General features: G+C 40.5%; 1 protein-coding gene across 42 annotated transcripts in view; it reads left to right on the forward strand.

Moving 5' to 3' along the window:
- Nucleotides 1-13,943, forward strand: part of R3HDM2 (R3H domain containing 2) — a 192,342-nt gene that overhangs the window by 77,495 nt on the left and 100,904 nt on the right. For 13 of the 42 annotated variants that reach the window (XM_078336231.1, XM_078336242.1, XM_078336262.1 and 10 more), the window contains exon 3: nt 2,629-2,716. The exons of the other annotated variants lie outside the window; for them this stretch is intronic. The gene's annotated coding sequence lies outside the window, so the exon portion shown is untranslated. The remainder of the gene's footprint in view (nt 1-2,628; nt 2,717-13,943) is intronic. 42 annotated transcript variants of the gene reach the window in all.

Here is a 13,943-nt window from a genome sequence, read left to right on the forward strand (position 1 = left end):
AATAGTTAAAAATTGGAAATAGCTCAGTATGGTGGCACACATCTATAGTTCCTAGCTATTCGAGAGGGTGAGGTGGGAGGATCCCTGGAGTCCAAGAGTTTGAGGCCAGCCTGAGCAACATAACAAGACTCCATATCTAAAAAATAAAAATAAATTAAAAATTGTAAACAACTCAGATATTCCCCACCACGTAAATGAATAAAATTGGGCTTTATCTATACAGTCATATATAGCTCTAAAATGAACGATTTATTGATATATCAGTACATGGTATTATAAGACATTAATTTTTAAAGGCTTTTGATGGTCTGTTGGTGTGACATGAAATTTTTGGTTTTAATTTGTATTTTCCTAATTCCTAGGAGAAGGTGAAATTCTCTTTAGTACTAGTCATTTAGGTTTCTAATTTTTACTCTTTGCCAAGTTTTCTAATGACTTACTTGTCTTTTTCTTGTTGGTTTGTAATTCTTTATGTATCAATTATTTGTCCTATATGTATGTTTCACAAAAAAACTTGCAGTCTGTAGCTTATTTTTTTTAACTGTTTATGAATTTTTAAAATGGTATAGAAGTTTTTAAAAGTTTCAATCTTTTTTTTTTTCCTGGTTCATGCTAATTCTTATTCAACAAATCTTTTTGAGACACAGTCTTGCTCTGTTGCTAGGCTGGAGTGCAGTGGCACAATCTAAGCTCCCTGCAACCTCCTCCTCCTGGATTCAAGTGATTGTTCCGCCTCAGCCTCCTGAGTAGCTGGGACCGCAGGCCTGTGCCACCACACCCAGCTAATTTTTGTATTTTTAGTAGAGATGGGGTTTCACCATGTTGGCCAGGATGGTCTTGATCTCTTGACCTCGTGATCCGCCCACCTTGGCCTCCCAAAGTGCTGGGATTACAGGCGTGAGCCACTGCGCCCAGCCCAAGAAATACTTCTCTATGCTGTGGTCATTAAGAATCTCGTGTATTTGTTTTTGAAAGTTTTAAGGATTTACTTTTCATATGTAGATCTTTAATCTACCTGAAATTTAGGTTTGTGTATGGTGTGAATAGGGCCCTAATTTTTTTCTGTATGAATAACTACTTACCCTAAATCATCTGCTATTGAAGCTTAATTATGCCTTTAATACAATCAAGTTTGGGGGCATGTACAGGATCTCTGTTCTTTTCCCATTGATCTGCTCAATTCCCATGTCTTAATTACTGTATAAGAAGCCTGCTGGGAGCAGTGGCTCATGCCTGTAATCAGCCTCCTTCGGGAGGCTGAGGCAGGTGGATCACTTGAGGTTAGGAGTTTGAGACCAGCCTGACCAACATGGTGAAACCCTGTGTCTACAAAAAGTACAAAAATTAGCCGGGTATGGTGGTGTGTGCCTGTAGTCCCAACTACTTGTGAGGCTGAGGCAGGAGAATCACCTGAGCCTGGGAGGCAGAGGTTACAGTGAGGTGCAATCATGCCACTACCCTCCAGCCTGGGTGACAGAGTGAGAATCAGTCTCAAAAAAAAAAAAAAAAGCCTAGTTGGCAGATTTTCCCATCTTGTTCATCTTACTTAAACTCCATTGACATTTTTGTTGGAATTGAATTGAATTTAAAGAATAACATGGTAGAACTGGCTTTGCAATATTGAGTCTTTCTAGCTAGAGATATGGTCTCTGACTCCATTTGTTTGGATTATTTATACCCTTCAATAACATTTCATAAGTTTTTAATTAAAGATCTTTCTTCCCTAGATAGTTTTTTTGCTGTTGTTGTTGTTGTTGTTTTTTGAGATAGAGTCTTGCTCTGTTGCCCAGGCTGAAGTGCAATTGCACCATCTTGGCTCACTGCAGCCTCCGCTTCTTGGGTTCAAACAATTCTCCTGCCTCAGCCTCCCATGCCCTAAGTAGTTTTGTTAATTATTGTATTTCCTTTTTCTATTGTTAGAATATAGACACACTGTTAATTTGAGTTTACTGATCTTCATTTCAGCTAAACTCTTTTAAATGCTAAATGTTTGGTATTTAGATTTTCTTGGGGACTAGACAGCTACATGAGTTAAATTTAGGAAAGTTTTGTTTCTTTCTAATTATACCTTCTTTGTTTTTATGTCTCATTGCTTCTGTCTAAGCCTTTGCATTTAATAATGAATAGAGACGGTGATGGTGAGCATCCTTATATCCTTCCTGACTATAATGGATGACTTTCTTTCATATAAACTCAGTAATAACAGTAATAACTGCAGTTTGTTAAGTGTAGTTAATTAAAAATTTATTTTTTGTAATGTCTTGCAAGACAGAGTTACCCCCATTTTATATATGACATGCACACAGGTAGAGTAGTAGTTTGCCTGTTAGACAATTAGTAAGTAGAAGGTCTGGGAATCAGTTTCTGTTAGTTTTCGTGCTTTACCTAGAGAAAAATCTCTCAGTGTGGAGAAATAGAAAGTCTTGCTAAAATGAAATGCTGACATTTTCTTTATGAATTCTCCATCTGCTACATGCTATAGAAATGACACATACTCCCTCAGTACTCATCAGCCGCAGGCCTTACTTATTGCTTCCTTTTATATCCTGTTGATGTGAATGAACACTATTGTTTTCTAGTCTTAATTATTGCTTAATTCAGGTTATGTCTTATTGAACACCTAAGCAGATTTTGCCTGTCAGAATCACCAGCAGCCTCAACCTTCTAGGCTCAAGCAGTCCTTCCACCTCAGCCTCCTGAGTAGCTGGGACCACAGGTGAGTGCCTAGCTAATTAAAAAACATTTCTTTTCTTTTCTTTTTTTTTTTTTAAGGCAGAGTTTCTGTTGCCCAGGCTGAAATGCAGTGGTGCGATCTCGGCCCACTGCAGCCTCCGCCTCCTGGGTTCAAGCAATTCTCTGCCTCAGCTTCCTGAGCAGCTAGGATTACAGGCACACGCCACCACACCGGGCTAATTTTTGTATTTTTAGTAGAGATGGGATTTCACAGTCTTGGCCAGGCTGATTTTGAACTCCTGCCCTCATGATCCACTTGCTTCAGCATGCCAAAGTGCCAGGATTACAGGTATAAGCCGCCATGCTCGGCCTAATTTTTAAATTTTATGTAGGTCTTCCAGGATGGTCTTGAACTCCTGAGCTTAAGCAGTCCTCCTGCTTCGGCCTCCCAAAGTATTGAGATTACAGGCATGAGTTTATTCTTTAGACATTTGATGTAGTTGATTGTTTTTGGTTTTGGTTTTGTTTTTTTTTTTGAGTGAGTTCTTGTTCTGTAGCCCAGTCTGGAGTGCAGTGATGCAATCCTGGCTCTCTGCAGTTTGAACTCTTGGGCTCAAGGTATCCTCCTGTCTCTGCCTCCCAAGTAGCTAGGATTAGAGGGTAACCATCACACCAAACCATTTTCTGTAGTTTTATTTGCCATCTAGATATGGGAGAAATTTCAGAAGTTTATCTTTTTTTTTTATTAATTGCATTTTAGGTTTTGGGGTACATGTGAAGAACATGCAAGATTGTTGCATAGGTACACACATGGCAGTGTGATTTGCTGCCTTTCTCCCCATCACCTATATCTGATATTTCTCCCCATGCTGTCTCTCCCCAACTCCCCAACCCCCCGCTGCTCCCCTATTTCCCCCCGACAGACCCCAGTATGTGATGCTCCCCTCCCGTGTCCATGTGTTCCCATTGTTTAACACCCACTTATGAGTGAGAACATGCAGTGTTTGATTTTCTGTTCTTGTGTCAGTTTGCTGAGAATGATGGTTTCCAGGTTCATCCATGTCCCTACAAAGGACACAAACTCATCAATTTTTATGGCTGCATAGTATTCCATGGTATATATGTGCCATATTTTCCTTGTCCAGTTTATCATTGATGGGCATTTGGGTTGGTTCCAAGTCTTTGCTACTGTAAACAGTGCTGCAGTGAACATTTGTGTGCATGTGTCCTTATTGTAGAATGATGTATAATCCCTTGGATATATACCCAGTAATGGGATTGCTGGGTCAAATGGAATTTGTATTTCTAGGTCCTTGAGGAATTGCCACACTGTCTTCCACAATGGTTGAACTAATTTACACTCCCACCAACAGAGTAAAAGTGTTCCTATTTCTCTGCATCCTCTCCAGCATCTGTTGTCTCCAGGTGTTTCAGTCACCTGCTGAAAGGGCACTGGGATCTGTGTGATTTCCTGTACAGCGACCCACTGCGCTGGCTCACAGTTCACTTCCCAGGAATCTCCTGGCCTGGCTCACTGTCCAAGTCCCGTTTAATCAAATGAATATGCTAATCTGCCCTCCCAAATCTTAAATTGCCAGTTTAACAGGGCACCCAGACCAGTGCGTTTTGTGCGGTGTGCCGCTGCGCTGTGGCGCCGGCCAAAGTGGCCACGCCAGCCGAGACAGCTGCACTGGCATCCCATGTCTCTCCTATACCTGGGAATTTCCCCTTTCTGTGGGCAACAAAGATCCGTCTGGAAGTGCAGCGTGAACTCACCCTCTGCGTGTTCACTGAGAGCTGCAATCCTCAGTTGCTTCTATAGCACCATCTTCCCCGGCTCCCCAACTTTCAGCTTTTTCTTTACAAAAATTTTCCTTTTTTTTTTTTTTGAGACGGAGTTTCGCTCTTGTTACCCAGGCTGGAGTGCAATGGCGCGATGTCGGCTCACCACAACCTCTGCCTCCTGAGATCAGGCAATTCTCCTGCCTCAGCCTCCTGAGTAGCTGGGATTACAGGCACATGCCACCATGCCAAGCTAATTTTTTGCATTTTTAGTAGAGACGGGGTTTAACCGTTTTGACCAGGGTATTCTCGATCTCTTGACAAAGTACTGGGATTATAGGCTTGAGCCACTGCGCCCGGCCTACAAAAATTTTCTTATGGGAATTTAAACATAAATAACAATAGAGAATAGTTTAATTAACTTCCATGAATCTAACACCTAGTTTTAACACAGTCTTCTCACACTTTTTAATTGTTGTTATTAAAGTTGAAGTATTTTACTTATTAGTTTTATGTGTTTAATTAAATTAATTAATTCATTTTTTTGAGACAGAGTCTTCCTCTGTTGCCTAGTCTGGTATGCAGTGGTGCAGTCTTGGCTCACTGCAGCCTCTGCCTCCCAGGTTCAAGGATTCTTCTGCCACAGCCTCCTGAATGGCTGGGATTACAGGCGTGTGCCACCACATCTGGCGAGTTTTTAGTAAAGACAGGATTTCACCATGTTGGTCAGGCTGGTCTTGAACTCCTGACCTCAGGTGATCTGCCCGCCTCAGTCTCCCAAAGTGCTGGGATTACAGGCGTGAGCCACTGTTCCCGGCTGAGTTTAATGTATTTTAATAGCAAACTTACAGAAACAGCACAGAAGACAGGCGACATTAAGAACATGTACTTGGATGTAGGATAACTGAATTAGAAAAATATATATATGGAATTAACTGCATGATAAAAATGCTGCAAACACTATTTAGTTCCCAACAGTAAGAAATTTACCTGATTTTCAAATAATCCAGATTCTTGCATTATCCAGAATAATTCAACAGTTTTATTTATAATTAAACTTGAACTCCTAAAACTTGTCCACTGAAACATTTTGACTTACATTAATGCCTTATGTACCCAAATTTATATTAAAAATTTACACACAAATAAAAATGGAGAAACAACCAATACTTGATTTCTGTTTCTCCTTTTTTTTTTTTGGAACAGCGTGTCTCCCTCTCTTGCTCAGGTTGGAGTGCCCTGATGTGCTGGGCACACCTACAAAGGTGTGAGTCACTGTGCCCGGCCCTATTTTTTTGTAGAGGCAATGTTTTGCTATGTTGCCCAGGCTGCTCTTGAACCCTCAAGCTCAAGTGATCTTCCTGCCTTAACCTCCCAAAGTGCTGGGATTACAGGTATAAGCTACCACACTTGGCCTTCTTTGTTTATTTCTTAATAATGATGAGGGAGACGAGGTCTCGCTATGTTGCCCAGGCTGGTTTTGAACTCCTTGGCTTAATCAGTACTCATGCTTCAGCCTCCCAAAATGTTGAGATTATAGGTGTGAGCCACTGTGCCAAGCTGATTACTGTTTCTCGCTTTTCCACATACAGTTACATATTTTGGTACCATTTGACTCCACAGAAAAAAATGTAGAACCATCAGAACTACCAATAACAGGAAAAATATTTTTTTTTCCTTAGGATGAAACATCGCTCATCATTTTTTTGAGACAGGGTCTTGCTCTGTCGCCCAGAGTGGAGTGCAGTGGCGTGATCATAGTTGCACTCCAGCCTTGAACTCCTCGTCTCAAGTGATCCTCCTGCCTTAGCCTCTCAAAGTGCTGGGATTACAGACATGAGCCACAATGTCCAGCCCGCAGTGGATTCTTACCACATTCTCCATATATTTAGTATGCTAGCTGGATGCCTTCTGGCATAATTGTTTGACGTTTGGCATGGATAGCACATAGGTTAGTGTCTTTTTTTTTTTTTTTTTTTGAGACAGGTTCTCACTGTGTTGCCTAGGTTGGCATGCAGTGGTGCCGGGTGTAGTGGTTCTCACCTTTAATCCCAGTACTTCGGGAGGCCGAGGCGGGTAGATCACCTGAGGTCAGGAGTTCGAGACCAGCCTGGCCAACATGGCAAAACCCCATTTCTACTAAAAATTCAAAGCATAGCCAGGTGTGGTGGCTCACACCTGTAATGTCAGCTGTTCAGGAGGCTGAGGCAGGAGAATTGCTTAAACCCAGGAGGCAGAGGTTACAGTGAGCTGAAATTGTGCCATTGCATTCCAGCCTGCACAACAGAGTGAGACTCTGTCTTAAAAAATAATAAATTAATTAATAAATAAAGTGCTGAGGGTAGATTTGGCAAAGTGACTCACACCTGTAATCTCAGCACTTGGGAGGCTGAAGATTGCTTGAGATCAGAAGTTCGAGATGATTAGCCTGGACAAGTAAGATCCTGTCTCTACCAAAAATAAACAAAAAACAAAAATTAGACTGGTGTGGTGACGTGTGCCGGTAGTTCAAATTACTTGGAAGGCTGAGGCAGAAGGATCCCTTGAGGTTGCAGTGAGTTATTATTGCCTCTGCACTCCAACCTGGGTGACAAAGTGAGATGTTGTCTCAATAAAAACATAGAAAGTAAAATGCTTAGAACAGTACGTAGACTACACAAGTTCTCAAAAAGGTTTTGGCAAATGTAACTTGCTTGTATTACTTTTTTTTTTTTTTTTTTTGAGATGGATTCTTGCTCTATTGCCCAGGATGGAGAGCAGTGGCATGATCTTGGTTTACTTCAACCTCCATTTACTCAGCCTCCCGAGTAGCTGGGATTACAGGCATGTACCACCATGTCCAGCTATTTTTTTGTATTTTGAGTAGAGATGGGGTTTCACCATGTTGGCTAGTTTTGAACTAACCTCATGTAATCCACCCTGCCTTGGCCTCCTAAAGTGCTGGCGTTACAGGCTTGAGCCACCACACCTAGCCTTGCTTTTATCACTTAATGTGTCCTGGAGGTCTTTTCATACAATATATGGATTTTGTAAATGATTCTTCAACAGAGAGACTTTGTACCAGCCTGGGTGACAGAGCAAGACCCTCTCTCAAAAAAAAAAAAAATTTTTGTCCCATCTTAAAAAAACTCCTCGTTATCCTCTCCTTTCTCCAGTTATCAGCCAGTTTCACTTTACAACAAAGTTGTTTGAAGGAGTTGTCTATTCTTGATATCCCCAATTTCTCTTCTTTTTCTTTCTTATATCTACTCCAGTTAGGCTTTCAACACCATTGCCTATTCCTAAATCCAGTAATCAGATAAAAATTGTCATTTCATTTGGCCTGTCAGTACTTGATGGAGTGCATCACCTTCTCCTCTTTAAATTGCTTTTTCATTTGCCTTCCAAAACACTATACTGTCTTTTCTCACTGGTCATTTCTTCTTAGTCTCTTTCGTTGTTTCTTCTGACCCTCCCGTTTTTCTTAATGAAAAACTTCAAACATGAAAAGTAAATTTATAATATTATAATGAACTCCCTCATAAACCTTTAATAATCATCAATATTCTACTATTCTTATTTAATCTATTACTGGACACATTGCTTATCCCCACTTGATTATTATTTTTAAAAATCTCATTTGGCTGGGCACAGTGGCTCATGCCTATAATCCCAGAACTTTGGGAGGCCAAGATAAAAGAGCATCGCTTGAGGCCAGGAGTTCAAGACCAGCCTGGTCAATATAGTAAGACCCCCACCTCTGATAAAAAATATAATTTATTAAAAATAATAAAAGTCTCATTTATCAAGTATAATTTACTTAGAATAACTCTTACCCTTTTAGGTGAACAGTTCTATAAATTTTTACTAACATTTACAATCTTGTAACCACATCACAATCCAAATAGAAAATATTTTCATCATCTCAGATGGTTACCTTTTGCGCTTTGTAGTTCATCCCCTTCACTTACCCCCAGACTCTGGCAGCCACTAATATGTTTATTGTCCCTATAATTTTGCCTTTTTTTAGAATGTCATATAAATGGAATCACATAGTACGTAATTTTTTGTTTATTCGTTTAGTTTTTGAGACAAGAGTCTCACTCTGTCACCCAGGCTGGTACAAAATTCTGCCTCCCGAATTCAAGCAATCCTCCCACCTCAGCCTCCCGAGTAGTTGGGACTACAGGTGTGCACCACTATGCCCAACCAATTTTTGTGTTTTTGGTAGAGATATGGTCTCACCATGTTGCTGGGATAGTCTCAAACTCCTGGGCTCAAGCAGTGCGCCTGCCTTGGCCTCCCAAAGTGCTGGGATTATAAATGTGAGCCACTGTGCCCGGCCAGTATGTAACATTTTGAGACTGACTTTCACTCAGAGTAATGTCTTTGAGATTCATCTAACTTGTTCCTTGTATTAGAAATGCTTTTTGTGAGCCGGGCACAGTGGCTCACGCCTGTAATCCCAGCTCTTTGGAAGGCTGAGGTGGGCAGATCACCTGAGGTCAGGAGTTCGAGACCAGCTTCACCAATATGGTGAAACCCTGTTAAAAAAAAAAAGAAAAGAAATTCTTTTTTTTTCTTTTTGAGACAAGGTCTCACTCTGTTGCTTAGGCTGAGTACAGTGGTACAGTCACAGCTCACTGCAGTGTCAACCTCCTGGGCTCAAGCATTCCTCCTGCCTTAGCCTCCTGAGTAGCTGAGACTACAGGCATATAACCACACCTGCTAATTTTTGTATTTTTTGTAGCTATGTGGCGGCGGGGGGGGTCTCACTCTGTTGCCCAGGCTAGCCTTGAACTCTTGGACACAAGTGATCTGCTCACCTCAGCCTCTGAAAATGCTGGGATTATAGGAGTGAGCCACCATGCCTGGCCAAGTCATTCCTTTTTATTGCTGAATACAATTCCATTGTATGAGTGTTCCACAATTTGTTTATCTGAGTCTGCTAGAGATTTATCAATTTTATTTATCCTTTGAAGGAACCAATTTTTTGTTTCAGTTATATTTTTTTTCTGTTTTCAATTTCATTGATTTTCCTTTTTTTTTTTTTTTTTTGAGACGGAGTCTCGCTCTGTCACTCAGGCTGGAGTGCTTTGGCGAGATCTCGACTCACTGCAACCTCCACCTCCAGGGTTCAAGTGATTCTTCTGCCTCAGCCTCCTAAGTAGCTGGGACTACGGGTGCCTGCCACCACACCCAGCTAATTTTTGTATTTTTAGTAGAGATGAGGTTTTACCATATTGGCCAGGGTGGTTTCAAACTCCCAACCTTGTGATCTGCCTCCCTCAGCCTCCCAAAGTGCTGGGATTACAGGAGTAAGCCACTGCACCTGGCCTGATTTTTGCTTTTTATTATTACCTTCATTCTGATTCCTTTGAATGTATTTTGTTCTTCTCTTTTTAGTTTCTTAAGATGGAAAGTTACATTATTGATACAAGATCTTTCTACTTGTGTTAGTCAGCTTCGACTGCCGTTGCAAAATACCACAGACTAGGTAGCTTAAACAGCAGAAATTTCATTCTTTTTTTTTTTGAAACAGGGTCTTGTTCTGTTGCCCAGGCTGGAGTTCATTGGTGCCATCATGGCTTACTACAACCTTGACCTCCCAGACTCAAGTGATCTTCCCGAGAAGCTGGGACTACAGGCACACACCACCATGCCTGGCTAATTTTTTGGATTTTTTTGTAAAGATAAGGTCTCACTGTGTTGCCTAGGCTGGTCTCAAATTCCTGGGCTCAAGAGAACCCTCTGGGATTACAGAAATGAGCTACTGCATCCAGCCATAAGTTTATTTCTTATGGTTCTAGAGGCTGAGGAGTCGAAGATCAAGGTACTGGCAAGGTAGGTGTAATCCTGAAGCATCCTGAAGCCTCTTAGCTTGTAGGCAGCGGCCATGTCTCTGTGTGTTTATATGACTTATTTGTGCGAGAGGTAGTGAGGGAGAGAGATAACTTTCTGGTATCACTCCTGATAAGGATACTAATTCAGTCAGATCAGGGCCGCATTCTTATAACTTCATTTAACCTTAATTACTTTCTTAGAGACTCCATCTCTAAATATAGCCCACTGCCAGTTAGGGCTTCAACATATGAATTTTGAGGGGGACACAGACATTTAGTCTGTAGCACTACTTTTCTAGTGTCAGCATTTAGTGCTATATATATATTTCTCTTTAGGCACTTTTTTAGTTTCATCCCAAAAATTTTGCTACATTATGTTTACATTTTTGTTCAGCTCAAAATATCTTCCAGTTTCCCTTGAGACTTCCTCTTTGACCCATGGATTACTTAGAAGTATATTTAATTTCTATTTTTGTTATTGATTTCTAGTTTAATTTCATTATAGTTAGAGGATATACTTGGTATAATTTTGATTCTATCACATTTGTTAAGGTTGTTTTATGACTCAAGATATGATCTATCTTGGTGAATGCTCCATGAGTACCTGAAAATAATGTGTATTCCGTTTTCAGTTGGAGTGTTCCGTAAATGTCAGAGATCTTATTGGTTGATTGAAATTCTGACTTTTTTTTTGGTTAGTGTTTATATGGTATATTTTTTTCTGTTACTTTTTAAAATTAATAGACTGGCCAACCACTGTGGCTCATGCCTGTAATCTCAGCCATTTGGAAGGCTGGGGTGGGGAGATCACTTTAGGCCACGAGTTTGAGACTAGGCTGATGAACACAGGGTGACCCTGCCTCTTAAAACAAACAAACAAAAAAGCTGGGCAATGGTGGTACATGCCTGTGGTCTCAATTATTTGGGAGATTGAGGTATGAGGATTCCTGGGGCCTGGGAGGTTGAGCCTACAGTGAGCCATGAGTGCACTACTTCATGCCAGCCTGGGTGACAGACGGAGACCCAGTCTCAATAATAATAATAATGATAATAATAATATACTTTCATTTTTAGAACAGTTTTAAGTTTATAGAAAGATTGAGCAGAAAGTTCAGAGAGTTCCTATATGCCACCCTCTGTCTTCCATACACACAGTAGTGTCCCCTGTTATTAACATCTTGTATTAGTACGATTCATATGTTAAAACTGGTAAACTAATATTGATGTATTATTATTATTATTATTATTATTTTTGAGGCAGAGTTTTGCTCGTTACCCAGGCTGGAGTGCAGTGGCGCGATGTCAGCTCACCACAACCTCCTTCTCCTGGGTTCAGGCAATTCTCCTGCCTCAGCCTCCTGAGTAGCTGGGATTACAGGCATGCGCCACCGTGCCCAGCTAATTTTTTGTATTTTTAGTAGAGACGGGGTTTCACCATGTTGACCAGGATGGTCTCGATCTCTTGACCTCGTGATCCACCCGCCTCGGCCTCCCAAAGTATTATTATTATTTTTAAAGAGACAGAATCTTACTCTGTTGCCCTGGAGTGCAGTGGTGTGCATGACTCACTGCAGCCTCTAACTCCCTGGCTCAAGTGATCCTTCTGCTTCAGCCACCAGAGTAGCTGGGATTATAAGCACAAACTACTGTGCCCAGCTTGATACATTTTTATGAACTAAAGTCCATAGTTCACTTTAGATTTTATTCTTTGTGTTATACAATTCTTTTGATTTTGACAAATGTATAATGTCATGTATCCACCTTTGAAGTACCATAAAGAATAGTTCAATCCCTATACTTTTTTTTTTTGAGGTTAAGAGCAGAGGTTTAATAGGCTAAAGAAAGAAAAAGAACAGCTCTCTCTCCTGTGAGAAGGAGGGGTGCCCAAAAGGGAGTTCCTAATCCATGTACTTTTAACTTGCTTCTATCATTTTATTTGAAGTGACTTTCTTGTAGACAGCATATAATTGGGTCATTAAAAAAAAGTATTTGGACAATCTCTGTCTTTTAACTGACATTTTTAGACCATTTACACTTAATGTAATTGTTACTATGTTAGATTTGGTCTACCATCTTATGTGTTTTTTCTTTGTTCTCTTATTTTTAAATCACTTGTTGATTCTCTTGTTTTGCTTTTGAGTCTTTTGAACCTATTGTACTGCATTTTTAATCTTTGTAATTTATCTATTAGGTTCTGACTATGTCTTTTTGTATAGATTTTTTTTTTTAAGATAGGGTTTCACCATGATGGCCAGTCTGGTCTTGAACTTCTGACCTCAGGTGATCCACCCACCTAGGCCTCCCAAAGTGCTAGGATTACAGGTGTGAGCCACCGCCCCTGGCTGTATAGATTTTTTATTGGTTGCTCTAGAGATCTCTCTAGATCTTTATGTATGCATGCACACATACACACACGTATATACACACAGATATGTGGTACATGTACACATGTATGTGTGTAGATATACACACCTTTTTTTTTTCTTTTGAAATGGGGTCTCACTCTGTCATCCAGGCTGGAGTGCAGTGGTACAAATGTAGCTCATTGTAGCTTCAAACCCCTGGGCTCAAGTGATCCTCCCTCCTCAGCCTCCTGAGTAGCTGAGATGGTAGGCATGTACCACCAACCCTGGCCAATTTTTAAATTTTTTGTACTGATAGGGTCTCGCTATGTTGACCAGGCTGGTCTTGAACTTCTGCCCTAAGGTGATCTTCCTGCCTCAGCCTCCTTACATGCTGGGGTTACAGGTGTAAGCCACCATACCTAGCTACATGTAACTTCTAATATTTAGAATTAAGATTTTACCACTTTAGGTGGAGTTTTGAAACCTTACCACTATATATGTTTCTTTCCTATCTCTCTTTATGTTGTAGTTGCCTTATCTATTATATCTACATACATTAAAAACCTCATCAACTTAAAATTTTTGCTTTCAAACATTTAACATTTTAAGGAACTCAATAGGAGAATTGTCTGTTAAATGTAATCAAATATTTACCATTTATGTTTTTTTCTTTTATTTCTGGTTTTCTGTATTTTGTTGTACTATCATTGTCTTTTTGTAAAATGCCCTTTGACCATTCTTTTAGTGCAGGTCTGCTACTGTGAATTCTCTTAGTTTTCCTTCATCTGAGAATGTCTTTATTTTATCTTCATTACTGAAGGATATTTTCTCTGCATATAGAATACTGTATAGTTTTTTGATTTAGCACTTTAAAAAAAAATGTTGTTCCACTTCCTTCTAGTTCTCATGTTTCTTTCTTTCTTTCTTTCTTTTTTTTTTTTTTTTTTTTGAGATGGAGTTTTGCTCTTGTTGCCCAGGCTGGAGAGCAATGGTGTGATCTTGGCCTACTACAACCTCTGCCTCCTGGGTTCAAGCAATTCTCCTACCTCAGCCTCCCAAGTAGCTGGGATTATAGGTAGCTGCCACCATGCCTGGCTAATTTTTTGTACTTTTAGTAGAGAACAGGTTTCACCATATTGGCCAGTCTGGTCTCGAACTCCTGACCTCAGGTGATCTGCCCACCTTGGCCTCCCAAAGTGCTGGGATTACAGGCATGAGCCACCATGCCTGGCCCTTGTTCTCCTGGTTTTTGATAAGAAATGTGAAGCCACCAGGCATGGTGGCTGGTGTCTATAATCTCAGTTACTTGGGAGGCTGAAGT

This window comes from Callithrix jacchus, chromosome 9 (assembly GCF_049354715.1).
Source record: "Callithrix jacchus isolate 240 chromosome 9, calJac240_pri, whole genome shotgun sequence".
NCBI classification, from domain to species: Eukaryota; Metazoa; Chordata; class Mammalia; order Primates; family Cebidae; genus Callithrix; species Callithrix jacchus.